Source organism: Papio anubis, chromosome 4 (assembly GCF_008728515.1).
Source record: "Papio anubis isolate 15944 chromosome 4, Panubis1.0, whole genome shotgun sequence".
Classification (NCBI taxonomy): domain Eukaryota; kingdom Metazoa; phylum Chordata; class Mammalia; order Primates; family Cercopithecidae; genus Papio; species Papio anubis.
Window position 1 is genome coordinate 179,278,287 of NC_044979.1, and position 21,585 is coordinate 179,299,871.

At 56.6% G+C, this 21,585-nt stretch overlaps 2 long non-coding RNA genes across 3 annotated transcripts in view; one reads left to right on the forward strand and one right to left on the reverse strand.

Moving 5' to 3' along the window:
• LOC103882557 overlaps positions 1–3,793 on the forward strand; it is a 59,337-nt gene extending 55,544 nt beyond the window's left edge. The window contains exons 3-4 of one of the 2 annotated variants that reach the window (XR_004183393.1): positions 309–905; positions 3,335–3,793. This is a non-coding gene — a long non-coding RNA (uncharacterized LOC103882557). Of the gene's footprint in view, positions 1–308; positions 1,898–3,334 lie in introns of those variants that run through there. The other variant, XR_004183392.1, reaches the window with a different exon arrangement.
• A 15,405-nt stretch (positions 3,794–19,198) lies between these two features.
• Positions 19,199–20,749, reverse strand: LOC103882555. The gene is made up of 3 exons (XR_644421.4): positions 20,710–20,749; positions 20,075–20,160; positions 19,199–19,585 (listed from the first exon to the last, which is right to left on the reverse strand). It is a non-coding gene; the product is annotated as an uncharacterized LOC103882555 (long non-coding RNA).
• Between the last annotated feature and the right edge of the window lie 836 nt (positions 20,750–21,585).

The window sequence follows — 21,585 nt, forward strand, 5'->3', positions numbered from 1 at the left end:
AGGTTTTAAGTGTTTTTACTCAGAGCAAGCTGATACATGTGCATTTTAAGAATTGTGATAATTGTTCCAACAGGTTTCATGTCTGAAACGACATCTTGTTTAGAGATCACTTTCCATGTAGGAGTTTTCCTTCTGGGATGCGTTTCAGGCTGGGGCACTCGTTACTGGAAACGTCATCAGATTGACTGAGGAGGGTGTGTTTGCGTGTGTTTGGCCACCTACGGATACTACAGATACGGCGCTGTCTAATTTTGTTTCACAATGAGCGGAACTGTATCCCCACGCCAATCCTCTTTTTTGCCCTACAGAGCTTGTGCCTTGGTCCCGCCCTGGGTGGCTCCGGCAGGTTCCTCAGCTGTGTGTACGCACCACCCCCACCTTGTCTGCACGTGACTGTGACTGTCTTTAGGAGGCCACACAATTCAGGAAGCAGAGTGTGCCACCCTGGCCAGACATACCACATTTTGAAAAGTACGTGCGTTCTCATTATTTCAGTGTGAGGTGCCTGAGTGGCAGAGCCCCGATGGCCAGTCCCCTGTGACCCTCAGAAGGAGGCCGCTGCTCCTGTAGCGGGTGCCTCGTGCGGGCGGGGGGCTTTGTGTGCCCACCGTTCACGGAAGCAGGGCGTGTACAGTGTACCACCCTGTACAGGCGTGTACCGTGCGGCAGTAGCAGCATGAGACGGTTCCGACAGGCTCCAGAGCACAGGAGACGGGCCTGGCTCCGGGTCACACGCGGGCTGTGTGTGCTTTGTTTGGTTTGCATAGTAACCCGCGCCCTGTCCCTGTGTGGATTGGAAGGACACCCTGTCAGCCACTCCCTGCCGTCACCACACACTCCTGGAGCCTCTGCCACCACGGCCCGCGCTGACCCCAGAGCGAGTCAAAGCCAGGAGCCTTCCCACGGTGGGACTTCTATTTTTATTTGTGTCCTTATTTGTTTATTGAAAGATGTGAAGGGCAAGTGGGGTTGGCACACAGAACAAGACGGTGCTGCCTGCTGGCCACGGCAAAGCCGCCTCTCCCCGGGCGCCACTGTCCTGGGCAAGGCCTGGTCCCTGCGGAACTGGACGTGGCCTGCCAGAGCCAGTGTGTGTGGCAGGACAGGGGACACTCGCAAGGGCTTGGCCTGTGGACGCTGCTCCTCCCTGGGATGGAGGGAGAAGGTGCGGCCTGCATTCCTCAGGTGAGAGGGTGGGCAGGATGGGCAGCAGGGGCTGTGGGGCCCGCGAATGCTGGGCCTTGACTCTCCGTGTTGAGGTCCCGCCCCTGTCACTGGCCTGGAGACGGCTCCCGCCTGGCTGAGCGTGAGCTAAATCCAGATAAACGGGTTGGTGAGATGGCGCTCCCAGCAAGCTCCCAGCGTCTCATTAACCTCATAAATGCAACGGACGCTGTCTGGGCTGCAGGTGACAGACGCGTTCTCTGGAGCACTGACAGCCCAGGCGACAGCCCAGGCGTGCTGGAGAGAGAGGGCTTGAGTGTCTGTCCTCCTGGAACCCAGGGTGCCTTGTCCTGGTGGTTCTGTGTGCGTCGTCCAGCCATGTTTTCAGGTTCAGGAAGTCACAAATCACAGTGTGTTTGAAGAAAGTAGGGAATAGTTGTCAATCATCACTCCACAGAGAGTCTGAGGCAGAGAGAAGTCAGGTTCCCCTTCCAGGGTACCCTGCCCCTGGGGACGCAGTCATGGGAGGTCTTGGGGCAGAGCCGCCGTGCAGTGGGGTGGGAGGCTCAGGTACCAACACCAGTGCAGCCCGGTTCCCCGTCCTGGGCCTGCCAGTGACTTTGTGGTCCTGGGCAGGATTATTTTCAGAGGCAGCGGAGCTAGTGGGACAGAGCTGTGCTGAGTGCTGAGGGATCATTTGTGTAAAGCATCTGCCACACAAGTGTGACCTCCAAGGGTTCCTTGCGTCGCGACCTCAAAGCGTGGCCATAGGACCTTGCAGTGGTGTCTCAGCAGCATCATCTTTCTTTTTTTTTTTTTTTTTTTGGTGAGTCTTATACCAATAGCCCAGGCTGAGTGAGTGGCAGGATCTCAGCTCACCGAGCTCCGCCTCCCGGAGTTCCCTTCCATTCCTCCTCAGCCTCCGATGGCTGGGACTGCAGCCATACCTCGCCAGCTAAAGGATTTTTTGTATTTTTAGTAGAGGCGGGGGTTTCACTGTGTTAGCCAGGATGGGGTCTCGATCTCCTGACCTCGTGATCCAAAGCCCGTCTCGGCCTCCCAAAAGTGCTGGGATTACAGGCTTGAGGCACCCGCGCCGGCCCGGCATCGTGCACCTGCTTACTGTCCCTGTTCTCTGGGCCTCTCTCAGACCTTGGGGGCACCTGGCTGTGGTGAACTCAGAGGCTGCAGCCCCTGATTGTGGGTGTCCACAGTGGGCAGGCCTGGAGGGGTGAGGGTGGGTGGGTGTTTCTGCTGGGATGAGGGGAAGGCGGGGATGAGGTGGGGGTGCACACCTGGGCTGAGGGGGCAGAGGGAAGCAGGGCTTGCTGGTACATTCCCAGGGGGCCGCTCCAGGGTCCAGCTTCCCCACCCTGGGGCGGCAGGAGGCGTCTCCTCATGGCGGCCGCGGTGGCCCACGGCAGGCTGGCGTGCGTCCTCAAGCTGCTGGTGACAAATGCAAGGGGCCTGCTGCCCTGTCCCCTCGGGTGGATGCCACCTCCTTCCTGCATGTTCCTGTTCCGCATTACAGGTTGTTTTTATGGACCCCCTACGTGAGATCCTGGGGCAGGGGCTGTGGGGGCTCTAGAGTTGGGGTGAACGCACGTCTGAGGCTCGTCAGGGACTCAGCGTGGGGCCCTGGGTGGATTTGCTGTTGCCTTTTCTCGACGGCCCCATGACTGGACAGCCCAGCTGCTCTGCAGGTCGGTTTTCCATCCAGACCCGGGGTCGGGGCGGACGCTGGATGAGGCGGAGTGTCAGCGAGGGAAGCAGAGACCTTTTAGAAATGGTGTCAGTGACACCTGCGTGCTGGTCCTCCATGTTCCCCGCGTCTGGTGCTAGTGACCTCCCACTGCTGGGGTGAGGGGAGGTTAATCACACCTGGAGTTTCGTTCAGTCACTTGTGTGAGAAAGGGAATGAGGAATCTTCATGGGGTTTATCTGAAGAAAGATTTCATTGACATCCTAAAAACATGCTATTTTATCTTGCGGCTCTGAGGAGGCCTCCAGGAAATTGCATCAACAGACACTCAGTTCTTCTCTTGTAATAGTTTTGTATAAATCATTCAGTTTTCAGGTCCAGGGAAATAATCTGGAGATTTTGTATTCCTGTAACATTTGCTTGGGTAATATGTTCAAATGAGCTTTATTCTTCTTAACCTTAAAAAAGAGACGTGGAGGTAAAAACTGAAGAGCCACATGGAAGTAGGACACCACATCGGCCACGTTAGCGGGACTCCCAGGCAGAGAACTGCCACGTGCTTCGGCTTTGATTGACGTTGAGCGTCCGCAGCCACCGGCATGGTCGTCAGGAGTCAGACGGGGCAGCTCCCATTCATCAGGAACACCACTGGAAGGGGATTTTGGCAAAGGTCTTATACCGAAATCCGTTATTTCAAAATAAGTAAAACCATAATTCTAAACATTCTAGGTTTGCTGTAAAGAGCATGGTGAAAAGCTCCAACTATCTCAGTGTTCCATACAGGTTCTGCTTTTTACCTGAAGAGGATCTCGTGTGTGTGTGTGTGTGTGTGTGTGTGTGTGTCTGTCTGTCTGTCTGTCCGTCTACCTACCTACCTACCTGTCATCTATCTATAATTGACAAAATATAATTGCATATATTTATGGAGTACCGTGTGATCTATGTGTACATCGTAGAAAGATTAATTAAGCTAATTAACGTGTCGATCAGCTCACCAACATCGTTCTTTGTGGTGTGGATGTTAAAAATCTATTCTTTTCCCGATTTTGAAATACGATACGTTATTGTTAACTGGTCGCCACACAGCACGGCTGATCACGAACACGTCCCTCCGGTCTAACTGAAACTGTTCCCTTTGATCAGCACCTCCCTTGCCCATCCTTGCACAAGCCCCCAGCCCCTGGTAACCACCGTGCTCCTCTCAGTTCCAGCGAGATCTCTGTTTCCGACTCCTCGTGTGAGTGAGGCCATGCAGGGTTTGTCGCTCTGTGGCTGGCTGATGACCCACTTAGTGTCAAGTCTGCCAGATTTGTCTGTGATGTTGCCAGTGACAGGACTTCCTTCTTCCTTATGGCCGAATAATAACACTGTTACCACCACAAGCTCGCTATCCATTCGTCTGTTGGTGGGCACCTGGGCTGCCTCCATCGTGCGGCTGTCGCGGGTGCTGCAGTGAACGAGGGCGTGCAGGTGTCTCTTCGACACACTGGATTCGGTTCCTTTAGATACATACCCAGAAGGGGAATTGCTGGACCTTATGCTAGTTCCTTTTGTTTTCTGAGACAGAGTCTCGCTCTGTCGCCCAGGCTGGAGTGCAATGGCGCAATCTTGGCTCACTGCAACCTCCGCCTCTTGGGTTCAAGCGATTCTCTTGCTTCAGCCTCCCGAGTAGCTGGGATTACATTTGCCCGCCACCATGTCTGGCTAATTTTGTATTTTTAGTAGATATGGGGTTTCACCATGTTGGCCAGGCTGGTCTCGAACTCCTGACCTCAAGTGATCCCGCCCACCTCGGCCTCCCAAAGTGCTGGGATTACAGACGTGAGCCACCACGCCTGGCCGGTAGTTCCATTTTTGACTTTTGGAGGTCCCTCCAGACAGTTTGTGTAGTGGCCCACTGATGGACCCTCTCTCTCCCCCACAGTGTGCCAGGTCCCCTTTCTCTCCGTTCTCATCAACACCTGTTACATTCGTCTTTTTGATAATAGCCATCTGAACGGCATGAGACGACCCCTCCCTGTGGCTTTGATTTGCTTCTCCCTGATGGTTAGCGATGCCCAACAGCTCTTCGTTAACCTGCTGGCCGTCGGCATGGCTCCTTCCAAGGCACAGCCGTTTGGGTCCTTTGTCGTTTGCTTCCTTGCTAGTGAGTCTGAGCCCCTTTATCCGTGGATGCTGGGCCTTCATCGGGCATGTGGTCTGCAGGGTCTTCTCTCGCTGGAGGGTCGTCTCTTTACCCTGTGTCGCTCCCTTTGTCATGCAGAAGCTATTTAGTCTGCCGCAATCCCAGTGGTCTGTGTTTGCTTTCGTCATGTATTTTTTTAAAGCTCTGCCGTCTGTTTTTTCCATGGGGAAAGGGTTGGGAGTATCGATGATGTCATCACACTCCTGGCTGCTTCTTGGCATTTTCCATGCCCAGCATTGTTCTCAGTGCACCCTGGGGTCTTTGGCTCTCCACAGCCTGCTGGCGTCCGTGTGTTGTTATTCTTTATGGTTGAGGAAACTGAGGCACAACTTGGAAGCAGGTGGGCACTGGTGTTAGACTCCAGTAGTCTCGGCATGTAGCAGCGAGTGCGGGAGGGGCAGCACGTGGGAAGGGTGAGGGGAGAGTCAGGAGAGAAGGACGCCACATACCAGATACCCAGAGGCCCCGGCGGCCTCCATCCAAGCACAGGCCCAAGCACCAGCTGCAAGAGCCAGAGGACGGCGCTCCCACGCCTGCCGCAAGCCTCACGTGGAGAGTGGATGGTGGCATTGAAACGCCAGAGGGTTAGAACTAAGTAGCTGGGTAGGGTCTGTGGGTGCAAGGCAGGAGGCCCTTGGTCTGGAACAGCCTGGGGGCCCCATGTGCTGGCCTGGTGTGGGCCGGCCGCGCCTGGTGTGCTGCTTCCTTTCTCAGTCGTGACCGGCTGCTGTACCGGGGCAGGGGCAATGGAGCAGGTGTCTGCCCCACATTGCTCATCCTTGGTGGTTTGGGTGATGAGGTTTTGAGACCTGGATGCTGGAGAACAGGCACACATAGGCGCACGGCACGCCAGCCCCCCGAGCACCAGCTCCCCACCCCAGCACCAGGCCCTGAGCACCAGCTCCCCTGCCGAGCACCAGCCGCCCTGAGCACCAGCTCCCCCAACTCTGAGCACCAGCTCCCCTGAGCACCAGCTCCTCCCCCACCCCGAGCACCAGCCGCTCCCACTGAGCACCAGCTCCCATATGCCAGCCCCCTGAGAACCAGCTCCTCAAGCGTGCCAGCCCCCCAAGCACCAGCTCCCACATGCCAGCCCTCTCGCTGCAGTGTGCCTGTGCCCACCTCCCAAGGGCGGAAGGAGGGGCCTCCAGGCCTTGCCTGCCTTTGCTGTGCCCATGCTCAGGGATGGTGACTTCATAAGAGGCCATAGAGACTCCACAAGTCCCCAGGCCGTCGGCTGCCTGGCCCTGGCCTGCGTGGCATCGCAACCTCATTGGTAGAGTCAGGAGGCTGGGCCTCCACTAGGAGGTTATACAGTCAGCATGGCTTAGGTGTCAGAGAGAGGAAAGGACCTGGAAGAAAAGAACTGTTTCCTTTAGACCCTGCAGGGTAACCAGAAGGTAAGACTAGGAGGTGTTCGGCAGTGGTGGGGCGGACGAGGGGACAGCGGAAACCTGCGGATGGGCAGGGTCAAGCCCTGGTCGTGAGCAGGATGACATTCAGGTAGTTGGGAGCATGAGGAGGCCACATGCCTGTGGTGGAGGAGCCATAGCACAGAGCAAGCCACACCGTGCCACCCACGTGCTGCCATATCATACCACATGCCACTCACACGCCACCCACGCCACTCACACGCCACCCACACGCCATCCACACGCCACCCATGCCACTCACATGCCACCCACACCAGCCACACACCACCCAAGCCACTCACACACCACCCACGCCACTCACACGCCACCCACACCACTCACATGCCACTCACGCATCACCCACACCACTCACATGCCATTCACATGCCATTCACATGCCACCCACGCTACTCACATGCCACCCACACCACCCCGCCACTCATGCCACACATGCCACTCACACGCCACCCACGCCACTCACACGCCACCCACGCCACTCACACGCCAGTCACATGCCATGCACAGAACCAGTGTGGAGGCTGGACAGAGGGACTTCTCAGCTGAGAGCATGAGGAAGCAGTGGGGAGCACCTGCCAATTCTGGAGAGCTCAGCAAAGTCACGAAAGTGCCGTGCTATGCTAGCACGCTTTGCTGTGTGGGCACTGGTTAATGTCACACACTGGGCCATGTGGTGGCCTTGAGTGGCGAGGGAGCAGGAGGCAGGCTCGGGACATACCACAAAAGCAAGTGTAAGAGCTGGGATCCCCAGGGGCAGTGCCCCCCAGTAGCAGCACCCAGATCCTGCCTCCCTCCAGCCCCAGGGAGGCTGAGCCAGGGTCCCCAGCTGGGAGTGCCCCCAAGCGCCTGGCCCTGGCAGGCATGAAGCCGTTCAGGAGGAGGGCAGGGCCAGCATAGCCCACAATGACCCTGCAGTTTTTACAGTGAGAAGTGGCCTTAGAGGTCAATTGACATCCCGGAGCGGCCTGCAGGGCGGCCTCTGCGCTCAGTACTGGGCACTGGCGCCTCCGTGGAGCTTGGAGAGACCTGAGGCCGGGCCCACAGATGCTCACCGCTCGGTAGGGGCGTTCTGGGGCCTCAGGCTGGGTCCGCCTGACATCTGGGGAATCTGTTATTCAGACATGGAAAGGGAATGACTCTCCCAGGAAGGCATTTTTTTTTCTTTATCATGAGAAAGACAGTGACCCAGGCGTGGGGCAGGAAGGACAGCCTTGCTTCTCAGGCTCCGACAACCTGGCTTCATCGTCGCAGGCGGCCACGGAGGAGCTCGGCCTCGGGCCCACAGCACCTCTGCTACTCTGGAAATTAAGGAGTGGAGAAGCCTCAGCCAGGGCTCGGGTCTTGGGGCAATGCCCCGGCTCTCCAAGTGCGTTAAGCACACGGATCATGCCGGGCTTTTTCCCTGATGGCGGCTCGAGTTGGAAGCCAGGGTGTTGAACGGTAGCAGAGCCCGCCCAGCTGTTCCTAAGCCAGGTCTAGGTCCCACTGCGGGGTCACATGGAATGCTCACATGCTGCGGCCCTGGCCCTGGCTCCCACACCTGCAGCTCGGGCGCCCCTGGGACAGCCGGTGGGGTCAATCCGCTCACTTCAAAGAGGGGGAGCCAAGGCCAGGGAGGTCAGGTGACCTGCTGGGACCCCAGCTCTGCAGCCCAAAGAGGCCAGGACTGAAGCAAAAGCAGAGAGAGGGGAGGACAGTGCGGCCCCAGCCCATTGTGCCTGACGTCGTGCCGCCTGGCACCAGGCCTCCAACCCCAGCAGGGCTCCTGAGCCTCCCCTAGCAGTGGCAAGCATGGCATTGTCTACCGAGGGCTGTGGACTTTTCTGTGGGCACACCTGCAGTGTTCATCTGTCTGAGAGTGGAATCCTGTCCTCCGTGGGGCCAGTGCCTCTGCCCTCCTGCCACACGGCCGCAGTGCCTCCCTCCAGAAGAATGGCCTGGGAATCAGAGCTGTGAGTTTGAGTTGTCTCCTTGTGTACAAGGATTTTCTCCAGCAGAGGAAGACGCAGTGAGAGAATCAGGTGGCATGCTGGTAATGTCTGTGTTCAAAGACCTGCTTGTGAATGAGCTCTGCCCCTATAACAGTTCTGTTCTATCACAGCTGAAAAGCTCACCCGACTGCTGCCCACAGAGACTTCAGATACCTTGGCAAAAACAAGACATCTTTTCCTTTTCTTGACCGCAGCTCTTGGATGGAGGTGCGGAGGCCTAGTGCTTCTGAGTGGAGCCATGCCTGGCGCCAGCCTGGCTGTCCAGCGTCAGCTCCACCTGGAGTGGCTCTCAGGCCTCTGTGCCTCAGCAAAAAGGGCTTCCGTGTGTATCTGCAACTGCACGGCCTGTTTCCTTGCCCTAAAATGAGCTAAAATCTTCATGATGTGAACACGCTTTTTTCCTCTTTCTAAAAAAAAAAAAAAAAAAAAAATGACATATTTAGAATAGGCTGTGGGTCCCTGGGATGCTGGTTCCCCCAAGCATTTTTCTCCAATAGAAATCTTTGGTTTTGTTTTTAAAAGGAATTCTCCATTCACGTACTGTTCTGAATGGTAGCCATGTCTGCTTTAAGATAAAAGAACACCCCCACCTGCAAACCTGAGTGGGGCTGGCCCTCCTGGGTGGGGAACGTTGACCCTGTGGCTTCCCATGGCCCTGGAGAAAACTGAGGCTTGCTGTTATCACAGGGGTACCCATGGGTGACTTTCGGATTTGGGGAAATGCAAAGCATGTAGATAAGAAGTTGGCCCCTAGATATGTGTGAGTCCCAAAGGCCCACTCGATGGGGCGCCGATGGATGAGCTGAAAGGAGCAGAATCTGCCTTGAGCTGACCTAGGCGGGAAGCCCCAGAGGTCACCTCCTCCGTGCTGGCCTTTACTTGGCTTGGCGGAGGCACGCGAGGCCCCGGCTATCTCCGTTCCTCCTCTGGGCCACCCTCCAGGTTGCTTTCCACTGTAGGCCTGTCTCCTTGAGGTGACATCGTGGCTGCCTCTGCACCAGCCATCACATCTTGATACAGTGAAGTCTGATGTCAGGAAAAGGGAGTTTTTTTGTTTTGTTTTGTTTTGTTTTGTTTTGTTTTTGAGACGGAATCTCGCTCTGTCACCCAGGCTGGAGTGCAGTGGTGCAATCTTGGCTCACTGCAAGCTCCACCTCCCGGGTTCCCGCCATTCTCCTGCCTCAGCCTCCGAGTAGCTGGGACTACAGGTGCCGCCACCACGCCCGGCTAATTTTTTGTATTTTTTAGTAGAGACGGGGTTTCACCGTGTTAGCCAGGATGGTCTCGATCTCCTGACCTCGTGATCCGCCCATCTCGGCCTCCCAAAGTGCTGGGATTACAGGCGTGAGCCACCGCGCCCGGCTGTTTTGTTTTGTTTTTCTGGAGACAAGGTCTCCCTCTGTCACGAAGGCTTAAGTGCAGTGGTGCAATTGTGGCTTACTGCAGCCTTGAACTCCTGTGTTCAAGTGATCCTCCTGCCTCCGAAAGTGTTGAGATGACAGGCGTGAGCCACCATGCCTGGACAGGAAAAGGGAAATTTCTTTTTGCAGCCTTTTGTCAGGGACTGAAACCTTTCTGAAGCTCCGAAAGACTCCTCTCTGTCTCATTAACTACCTCTAAGGCAGTCACTGGGATGCATCCCATGAAACCAGATGACTTTTGCATAGCCATTGCCTTCTGTGCCTCAGGCAGGGTCTTGTCAGAAGAGGTGCTATCAGGGAAACCCACCCCTGATATTTAACATGGGTTCTCTTCTGTTTCCCCATGTGTCGGCTGGTCAGAGAAATAAAGGGAAAGAGTACAAAAGAGAGAAATTTTAAAGCTGAGCATCCGGGGGAGACATCACATGTCCTCAGGTTCCGTGATGCCCCCTGAGCCATAAAACCAGCAAGTTTTTATTAGCAATTTTCAAAAGGGAGGGAGTGTACAGATAGGGTGTGGGTCACAGAGATCACATGCTTCAAGGGCGACAAAAGATCACAAGGCGGGAGGTCAGGAGATCACAAGGTCAGGGCGAAAGTAGAATCGCTAGTTAACTTCCACGTCCAGCTGTGCACGCACTGTCATTGATAAACAGGTTCAAGAGCAGAGAACCGGGCTGACTAGGATTTGCCAGGCTGGAATTTCCTAATCCTAGCAAGCCTGGGGGGCGCTGCAGGAGACTGGGGCGAGTTTCATCCCTATCTACATCTGCATAAAGGCAGATACTCCCCGAGCAGCCACTCAGAGGCCTCCCCTGGGAATGCATTCTTTTCCCAGGGCTGTTAATTATTAATATTCCTTACTGGGGAAAGAATTCAGGGATATTTATCTTACCCGTTTTCGGTAATAAGAGAAATATGACTCTGTTCCGCCTGGCCCACAGACAGTCAGGCTTTAAAGTTATCTCCCTTGTTCCCTGAAAATCGCTGTTATCCTGTTCTTAAGGTGCCTAGATTTCATATTGTTCAAACACACATGCTCTACAAACAATTTGTGCAGTTAACGCAATCATCACGGGGTCCTGAGGCGACATTCATCCTCCCCAGCTTATGAAGATGACGGGATTAAGAGATTAAAGTAAAGACAGGCATAGGAAATCACAAGAGTATTGATTGGGGAAGTGATAAATGTCCGTGAAATCTTCACAATTTATGTTCAGAGATTGCAGTAAAGACAGGCGTAAGAAATCATAAAAGTATTAATTTGGGGAACTAATAAATGTCCATGAAATCTTCACAATTTATGTTCTTCTGCCGCGGCTTCAGCCGGTCCCTCTGTTCAGGGTCCCTGACTTCCTGCAACAAAGTGCCAGGCAGAGATTGTGTGGGCAGCCGATCGTTTTTGCATATTTTGGGGTGACTGTGCAGACAGTGCTGGACTAAGGAAGTTGTGTGGGTCGTCACTGCAGAGGGAGGAGGAAGCAGCTCTCCTTTTGCTGTTGCCTGGTGGGAGGGCTGCGATTCTCCTCCCTCCCCAACTTTCTGTCTCTCTCTGTCTCTCTCTCACACACACACACACACACACACACACACACGTTCTTTTGGGTTTCTTGGCCTGCTAACAGGATTAAATGAATGTCTTGGTTCCATGGTGTGCATTCACACTAGAGAGCTAAGTTGGTTAACATTGCTCACTGGGATAGAAGGAACGTACTAAGGAACGTACTGAGGGTTAGAAGTCAGAATTCTTGAATCTGCAAATCTTTTTTTTTTTTTTTGAGACAGAGTCTTGCTCTTGTTGCCCAGGCTGGAGTGCTCACTGTAACCTCGGTCTCCCCGGTTCAAGCGATTCTCCTGCCTCAGCCTCCTGAGTAGCTGAGATTACAGGCATGCTAATTTTTTTGTATGTTTAATAGAGACGGAGTTTCACCATGTTGGCCAGGCTGGTCTCTAACACCTGACCTCAGGTGATCCACCCGCCTCAGCCTCCCAAACTGCTGGGACTGCAGGCATGAGCCCCCGCACCCAGCCTGCAAATCTTCTATTTTGTTTAGACACTAACTCCAGTCCTATAAATAGTCATCCAATATTTCCAATATTTCCAGTAAATGGTGCGTCTCATATTGATCTGCCTGGTTGCCTTACCGTGTTTGTTACGTTGCTGTGTAATGAGTTACCCACAAACTTAGCAGTGAAAACAACAGACATCTATTATGTCACACAGCTGCTGAGGGTCAGGAATCCAGGAGTGGCTTAACGGGCGATTCTGGGTGTCACATGGAGTCACATGGGGTCAATGTATTGGCCGGGGGTGCAGTCACCTGAAGCCTTGTGAGGGGGAAGGAGGGGCTCCCCCAGGCCTGGGAAGGGTGTGGCTGCCCCATTGCGCTCTCTCCTCCACCAGGTTCACAGAAGTAAAGGCTGAGCATGTCAGGACTGAGCTGGGCGAATGATTCCCGCCTCTCAGTCCACAGCTTCCCACAGAGCACGAAGGGGCTGCACCAGGTCTGGGACAGGGCTGCGACCAGGCTGGGGGAGCATCCTGGGCAAACTCTGCTGGTGACAGGTTCTTTGCCTCTGGTACCATGGGAGACGCATGAGCAGTGACTTTCACTTTATCCCACTGAGGCCTCGTGACCCTGAGCGAGAGTGCATTGGTCAGGACTCCTGGGGCTCTCCCTTAGTAACACCCCATCCCCATCCCCATGTGCTGTCGAGGGTCTCCAGGGGCCCCCCCTTAGTAACACCCCACCGCCATCCCCATGTGCTGTCGAGGGTCTCCAGGGGCCCCCCCTTAGTAACACCCCACCCCAGTCCCCATGTGCTGTCGAGGGTCCCCAGGGGCTCTCCCTTAGTAACACCCCATCCCCGTCCCCGTGTGCTGTCGAGGGTCTCCAGGGGCCCACCTTAGTAACACCCCACCCCCATCCCCATGTGCTGTCGAGGGTCCCCAGGGGCCCCCCCTTAGTAACACCCCACCCCAGTCCCCATGTGCTGTCGAGGGTCCCCAGGGGCTCTCCCTTAGTAACACCCCATCCCTGTCCCCGTGTGTTGTCGAGGGTCTCCAGGGGCCCCCCCTTAGTAACACCCCACCCCAGTTCCCGTGTGCTGTCGAGGGTCCCCAGGGGCTCTCCCTTAGTAACACCCCATCCCTGTCCCCGTGTGCTGTCGGGGGCCTCCTGCCCCCCGGAGGTTTCCCAGGGCGACGTGTGCTGTCGGGGTCTCCTGCCCCCCGGAGGTTTCCCAGGGCGACGTGCTGCTTGTCCCGGGGTCCTTTGATCTCATCTGCCTAGTTTCGCCTTTGAACTCCTTCATTTCAGATGGGTGGGTTTCAGGCTGGAGAGATGTGGAGGGACGTGCCTGACTTCCTGGAGGGTGAGACCGGCCCGCCCCACAGCTCTTCCAGCATGGGGGCCCCGAACACCCGGAGCACCGCCATGGGTGGGACCCGGAGCACCACCGTGTAGCAAACCTTGCTGCAGTTTGGAGCGAGTTTCGCGGGCGCCTCGCCTGTGCGGCAGGCTGGGTGGCTGTTCCCTGTTAAGCCCCACATGCAGGGCGTTTGCCTCTGTCTTGGAGACCTTTTCGGGATCTTTCTAGCCCACGGCTGAGCACAGGGTCAGCCTCACCGACTCGCCCCCAACCTGGCTCTTGGGCACACTGGTGTTGTGGGGAGGAAGATGTGGGCGTTCTCAGGTCCCCGGTCCCAGGGCTCCGTGCTGGGCGGGGCTCACTGACCTGCATCCTGGCTGGCCCCTGACTCTGCCTGTTTACAGCGAGCAGCTCCGGGCTGAAAGCTGCTTATTGGATTAGCCGGTGCCCCAACGGCAGAGCCCGCGGCCGTGCACAGGAGGAGGGACCCGTGTGTATGTCCCGCTTCCGCGTGCTCCTGGGGTCCCTTGAGTTGGTCCCTGTGGCTGGAAGGACAGTGCTCACCACGCAGGGGGCACCCGGGAGTGCCCGGCACCCACTTCCTGCTGAGCAGATGCTTTGGGTGGCCACGGCCCCTGCCAAGCCTGGGCAGCTCAGGCCAGCTCCTAATCCCTCCGCTTGAACTCGGCTCCTCACCCTTTGGCCAGGCTGACACCTGCTCCCCACAGGCCCTTCTCGCCGGCCTCAGGCAGCACAGGACCAAGGGCTGAAGATGCTGAGCAGCTACCCGGCCTGCCTCTTCTCAGGGATCTGTGTGGCCCTGCTGGCGGTGGCTTTGGCCTATTACTTCTACTGGTGAGCGAGACTGGGGCCTGGGGGCCTGGACCGTCCTGAGGGCTTTTACTGTGTGCTCCCCTCCTCTTCCAGCTCTGGACCATTCTCCACATGTCAACAAACCCTGCCTAGCCCTTTGCAGGGGAACTCCTGGGAGGTAGGGAAGCAGGGGATGGCAGGAGCTCATTCTGATCCCACCTGGGGTCCTTGGGCGGCTCTCCCATCCTTCTGCAAAGGGTTTTTTGTTTGGAACATTCCTGAAGGAGCTCAGAGGTTTCATACCGTCTGGGCGGTGTTCGTAGATGCCTGGGAAGGACGAGTGCCTGATGCATGGGCACTGACTCCCGTTGCCTCCCGAGGCAGGTGCTGTAGCGGTGGCTGATTTACATGGTGATCTGCACCCTGAGCAGAAAATGCGTCGTTCCCATCAAAGTGGCACTGCTGTGTCACACCCATCGCCTGATGGGCTGGTTTATGGTGATCGCGGGCGATTTCCTGGCTGCCCTTGACCAGAGTCCCTCCCGGCTCTAACTGCAGAAGCTAAGAATCAGCAGGCGTCACAGATCACAGATCACGCTGGCCTAGGGTTTCAGAGCCTCGGTCCCAGCCCCGCTGTGTCTCCAGGCTGGGATTAGATGGGGTGTTTGTGCTCCGGGCCTCCAGTGCTCATTGGTCAAACAGGACACTGATGCCACCTGCCCTGTTTCTGCAGAGGGTCAAAGGGCACAGGATGCATGTCAGTCTCTGTCCGTGGGATGTGTGATGATGGTACCATGTGGTGCAGGGGGCAGCTGGAGGGACCCAAAACCCCGAGTCTGGGTGCCGACTTTATTTTCCAGAGCCGGAGAACAGGGGTGATTTCCTAGGAAGAGACCACAGCTCCCCTGGAGGTTCCACTCTAGACTGCGTTTGTTTTTCTTGGTGCACACTTGGCCAGGAGCTGCTTCTCTCTCATCTGGAAGCTTTCTCTTCTATAGATCCGATTAATGCACTTCCATTGCTGACGGCGGGGAGGGTCACTGCAGGTGGCGCAGGCAGGAGGCTGCCCAGTCTTCCCCACTACTCAGTTTATGTGAAAACGATTGATACTATTTACAAAGAGGTTTACCCAGAGCCAAAAGACAAAATCCTAAGGCTGAAGCAGGAGGATCCCTTGAGCTCAGGAGGTCGAGGCCACAGTGAGCTGTGATTGCACCACTGCACTCCAGCCTGGGCAACAGAGCGAGACCCCATCTCTAAAAAACAAACAGAACCTAAGGGTGGAATTTAGGAGACGGATTAGCCCAGGAACTGGGGCCTCTGAGAGTCTGAGCGAGGGGGCGGTCATTGGTGAGGGTTCCCAAGCCCCAGGAGCAACCACTCACTTATCCTCAACCTGGGGCCACCGCGAGTGTGACGGGGGCCATGTACACAGGGCAGGCTGGCCCCGGTGAGCAGGTGACTCTGACGGCTTCCACGGGCTGTTCCCGGCACCCGGGCAGAGGCATGGTATCAAGTCCTTTCTTGGGATTCATGTCTGAGCTGTGCAGTTTTGCAAATGCTCAAAATGATGGAAGACCTGTTACGTGCTGGGGAAAAGAGCGCCTCTGTCTGGGAAAAGTGCGGCCTTGCGCCTGAGCAGCTGCTAGTAATTGGCTTATGCCAAGCCTCTCAGCTTCAGCCTGCTGACCAGGTGGCAGGGGACTGGCTGGGCCACCTCCTCGCCCACGGCGTTTCCAAGGACGCACATTTCTCATTTGCCGTCAGGTCTTCAGTAAGTCACCTGTGGAATTCGAGGCGTGGTGGCCTGCGCCGTGGCAGCGTACCCACAGGTGCCATTTAGTTGCACTTGCAGTGCGACCTGGGAGCTTCCGGAACCTGTGGGCTTGTGAGGTCCCTGTTGATCCCGTTTGACCTGGAGGGCCACAGAGGTGGCTTGGCTTTTTTGTGGGGATAGAGATGTTGCACCTCGCAGTGGGTGCTGGGCCTATAATAGGGGCGATTCTGCATAGGTGGCACCACGGGTCTGGGGAGGCCTCGCCAGGCCCTCCCAGAGCAGGAAGGAGGGCTGGCCACCGCGTGGTCTCCACTCGCCAGGCCCTCCCAGAGCAGGAAGGAGGGCTGGCCACCACGTGGTCTCCACTCGCCAGGAGCCTGGGAGTCTGGCTGCCCACCCTACATTCGCCACACGTGCCCAGGCACCAGGCGACGGACAGCAGGGAGCCCGTGATGCCAGCTCTTCCTGGAGACGCCTGCCCCCGCGGTGGCCATTGGTGTCCAGTGTGTGACTCTCTGAGCATGGGGTTCTGGACCAGGAACCTCTGTGCTCGGTGCACAGTGAGAAGAACGGCTTCTCGTTCATCCTCTGAGACCTACTCTTAATGGGCAGCAGGGGCTCTGAATGCTGAGAAAACCCCACAGGCGGCGGCTGGGTGCCCGGCCCTATAGCCACGGCTGCCAGCAGTCGCCCCAGGGTGCAGCAGTCACCCTGGGCTGCTGGGGTCAGGTGGGGTCTTCTCTCTAGCCCCCTTCGGCAGCTCACTTGGCAGGAGAAGGGTGGCGGGACGGTGCCATTGCCTCATCTGGGCTCAGGGAGACCTGGCAGGACCTCTGTTCTGTCTCCCATCACCTGCGTTTTATAAAGAGAAATAGCCGTCCTGGCAGCCCTCAGAGCCCCTTGCCTGTTGGAGATGGAGGAAGACAGGCCGCGGGGCCCCGTTCATCTGGCATTTCCACAGTGGAGGGAGGGAGGCCCGCTCCCCAGGGCCAGGTGGCCAGGGTGCGTGGTCACCCTGGGACATCATTTTCTTTTTTTCTTTCTTTTTGGGATGGAGTCTCGCTCTGTCGCCCAGGCTGGAGTGCAGTGGCACGATCTCAGCTCACTGCAAGCTCTGCCTCCTGGGTTCAGGCCATTCTCCTGCCTCAGCCTCCTGAGTAACTGGGACTACAGGCACCCACCACCACACCCGGCTAATTTTTTGTATTTTTAATAGACAACATTATTTTTAATAGAAACAGGGTTTCACTGTGTTGGCCAGGATAGTCTCGATCTCCTGACCTCGTGATTCGCCCACCTCAGCCTCCTGAAGTGCTGGGATTACAGGCGTGAGCCACTGCACCCGGCCGGGACATCATTTTCTACTTGTAAACCAGAAACCTCCTTCCTCCCTCCTGCCCTCCCATAGGATTTTATTGATCGCCTACTGTATACCAGGCATTGGCTAAGCCCTGCACACACAGTGGTGAGCAGGCAGTCCCCACCCTCCTGGGGCCCAATTTCCCAGAACCCTCAAGAGAAAGCCAGTCCTCAGGTGTCAGCAAGTTTCACGTTCGGCTTCGGCTTTCAGCCATTCCTGCCACCAGGCCACGCTGAGAGTCTGCTGGGGCGCCTTGGTTCCCTGCGCCCGTCCTGCCAGGCCTCAGCTGCCACCGCCTGCATCCTAGAGGAAGGGGGCTGCAGCTGCACCCCAGGAGGTTGGAGTCGGGGTGGGGCAGGCCTCGTGCTGTTGGTGCAGGATGGGCGATAGCAGTAGAGGCAGCTTATTGCCACATCAGGAGAGGCCGGCGCGTTTACAGCAAGGCCAGAAGCCTGCGCCGTGTTTAAGATCAGGGTGAGAGGGAGACAGGGAGGGAGCGTTCCACTGCCTGAACCACTTTCCCGCCACGTGCGTCTTTCACCTGGAGTGGAGGGGCGAGTGCCTGGGCCCAGTGGTGGCAGCTTCAGGAGGGTTCTGTGAGGCTGCCTCAGGAAGCAGGGGTCCTGGCGGAGCCGGGCGTTCTCCTGGGCGCCCTGAGGACAGCAGCATCCACTTCAGGCGCTGCCTCTCTAAGGAGCCACACCTCCCTCTCGGGTCAAGTATGAAAACGAGCCGCAGCATCACGTGTGCCAGGGCCCCAGCATTTCACCCACGTGGCAGAATCTGCTCCGAATGTCACAGCCTCCCGCCTCGGAAATACAGGCTGAGTGGAGGCCCCGGCCCTTGCCGCTCTGGAGCGATGGCTATTTCAGGCTCCAGGAGGCTGCAGAGTGGTTCCCGGGCTGGCCCTGCATTGCGGCTGGGCAGGGGCCACACGTCCCTCCCCCTGGGCCCCAGTTGCCTGGAATCTGGAGCAGAGAGAGAGAGGGAAGGTAACAGCATGGCCTGTACATTCCTGCCTGCGGGCACTGGCCTTGCTGTCCCCGGGCGCTGCCTGTGGACTCCTGGGCCCTCTTTCCTGGAGAGGAGGCCGCGGGAGTAGGCGCGGGCAGATCCAGGCAGCCGGCAAGGCCGTCCCTCCTCCTAGTGGCACTGATTGACAGGCGAGAAAGATGGAGGCTTGTTCCCCAGAAAAGCACAGAAAACCAGGCTTGTTCCTCAGACAGGAGACGGATGTGCCAGGAGGCAGGCAGGGGGACGGCTGCGCTCGGCCTCTGTGCAGTGGGATTATTAGTGACAAATTCCAGAACAAAACTTGGGTTTCATCTAAGCTTTCTGGGGATTTGGGGAAAGCAGAAGAAAAGAGGAAGCCCAGGAGGAGGTCAGTACACCATGCCAGGAAATGAGGAAAAGCTCAGATGTGCAGTGTCAGCGCTTTTCCATGAATCACCTCTTACCTCTAGAACAGTGAATGCAGGAGGCGTCCAGGTGCGTCCACATGCCCTCAAGGGCTCCCCTCCCCAGCCCGCCTGGAGGCATAGTCACTGACTCAGCTCCAGCAGGCAAGAGTCTCTCAGGGTCCACCACTGGGATTGACGCCAAATCAGGCCCTTTCTCGGAAGCCCAGAGGGCAGGCAGAGCCGCAGCCACAGTTTGGAGGCATCTGCTGGGCTAGCGCAAGTTTTAACAGCACCTGTGATAAGGTGGGGCAGCATGGGTGGCCCTGCGGGTGGCGGTTTGCGTATGTGCACGTCCAGCCAGCTCTGTTTTCCAGTCTGGGGACTATGGTGACAGGAAGTAAAAAGCCTGCAGTTTGGCCTACGGGGTGCTGGGGTCGTCCCTGGGGTCGCACCTCAGCTACCGGGCTTGGGGGTTCTGTGTACGATTCCAGGGGAGACCCACAGCCCATCGCACACCTGACAGCCGTCACCCTAAAGAAAATTCGGCTGAACTCTGTGCACTGGAGACTGTCTTCATTACACATTTCATTTCACTTCACGTTTTATTGGTCTGAGTAATGGTTTAGAAACTATCTTTTACTTCAAAATGTTTGTGCCGCTGAGATTTTCTGAGTTTATATCCGGACAGGGCGCTGTAATGATAGACGACGGCCGAGGTGCAGGGAACCCTGGTTCTGTGGCTCAGGACAGGTCTGGCCTTTCTGAGCCCCGTACCCGAAGAGAGCCCCCTTCCAGGCACCCGTGTCTCGGGTCGCCGCTGGCCCTGTGAGGTGACGCTCCGCAGCTCTTCCGCTGTGCAGGCCAAGGTGGCTGTTCTGAAACATACTCAGTTTATTCCATCTTGAATCAATGCATTTTTTCAAATCTGTGGCTCAGGGTGCCTGTTGAATGACCAATGTGGCATTTGAATCTGTAAATAACGAGTACACCTTTAAGGTCCATACACTCTTTGTTTAAAACCTTGTGGAATGCCTACATCATCTCAGGTTTGCACAGAAGCAAGGCTTTGTCAGGGCTCATCCCCAGGCATCCCTGTGGGCACCTGGTAGGGGCTGGACGGGGGTCACGAGGAGAAGCCAGCAGGAGGGTGGGCCCTCCACCTCGTCCCCGCAGGACTCCCCGCTCTCCCCAGACACACTCAGCCTCCACCGGGACTCAGGGGTTCCAGCCGAGCTTCTCTTACCAACCGTGCCCCGTGACTGCCTCAGGGACAGAAAGGCTCCATCCCATCCCCCTGCAGGCCCCGTCTCTCCCCAGCTCAGTCCCATCTGCCTGCAGGCCCCGTCTCTCCCCAGCTCAGTCCCATCTGCCTGCAGGCCCCGTCTCTCCTCCCCAGCTTCCAGTTGGCTGTCCTGCAACCTCAGGTCTCTGATGGGATAAAGCAAAGTCGAGAACTTACGGTTTGTCTGGCTTTATTCTTGTGAGAGTGGGAGTGACAAGCTCACTACATCCCCAGCAGAAACCAGAATTCCACCTCCTACAAAGCTTGGTAAATTACAAAATATAATGAAAAGTGCATGAGGCCGGGCGCGGTGGCTCACACCTATAATCCCAGCACTTTGGGAGGCCGAGGTGGGTGGGTCACCTGAGGTCAGGAGTTTGAGACCAGCCTGGCCAACATGGCAAAAACCCTTCTCTACTAAAGATACAAAAGTTAGCCAGGAGTGGTAGCCTGCGCCTGTAATCTCAGCTACTCGGGAGGCTGAGGCAGGAGAATCACTTGAATCCAGGAGGCAGAGGTTGCAGTGAGCTGAGATCACGCCACTGCACTCCAGCCTGGGGACAGAGCAAGACTCAGTCTTAAAAAAAAAAGTGCATGAGACATTGATGACCAGTTTAATGAGCAAGCATGCAGCAAATGTCCATCTGTTTCTGCAGAGTAAAAGTTGTTATTATAATGCATAGTTCATTGTAAGAAAATTATGTCCAGGTCAACTTAGTTGTGACTGTTTTATGTGTGCGTGCATGTGCATGTGTGTGTGTACATGGGTGTGTGTGTGTTTTGGAGTGTGGTCCCCACAAATCTGCCCCTACCCTTGGAAAATGCTCTTCTGCCCTGGCGCATGGCCGTACCCTGATGTGGGAAGTGCCTGCTGTGCCCTGCAGGCCCGCAGACTTGTCACAAGTCTATTGTGTAGTCATCAGGCCCTGGGAGCTTTCCACATCCCTCCACCTCCCACCAACATCACCACTCTGAGGCCAGTGAGACCGTCACAGCACCCCAGAGGAGACAACTTCTGGGGCTCAGAGAGCTGGGGTAAGTGATGGCAGGGTGGGAGGCTGGAGGTCCTTAGCCAGCAGCCTTCCCACCCCGGGCCACCGGCACCCCCATCCTCCCCTTGTCCTGCCCAGCTCCACCCTCCTCCCTGCCCTCTTCCTGCCAGGGTTTGCAGTTTACACTGGCAGTGATGCAGTGGCAAGCACGACTCGGGGAAATAACTCTAGGACCCTGGTCTTTAGTTCCCATTCCCGGTGAGACAGTACCTGGCGGGGAGCTTCTCGCCCTCTTCGGAAGTGGCCTGGGGGTCTAGGGCTGCTGATCCAGCCCAGAGCTGCAGCCAGGAGAACATGCGACTGTGTGGGTCTCATAAGAGAGACCTACCAGGGCTGCCAGGCGGAGCTTCTGTTTGGCCTCTGCCTGCTGGAAACATCGCAGTTTCCTCTTCACTGAGTCCAGAGTCACGTCCACCTCGGGCCCATCCAGCGTCTGTCGGGGCCTTGATTCCGAGACGAGACTGTTTGCTGAAGTGCTGCATGGACTGTCTTTCAGGGGTGCTGTTGTTCTCCCAGGAACTTTAAACGGAGGTGGCACGTAACGCGTGTGGACTAAGAAGCCATATGCTGCTGTTGCTTTGTGTTTTTTTTTTTGAGACGGAGTTTCAACAAAAACCACCTCCCGGGTTCAAGCAA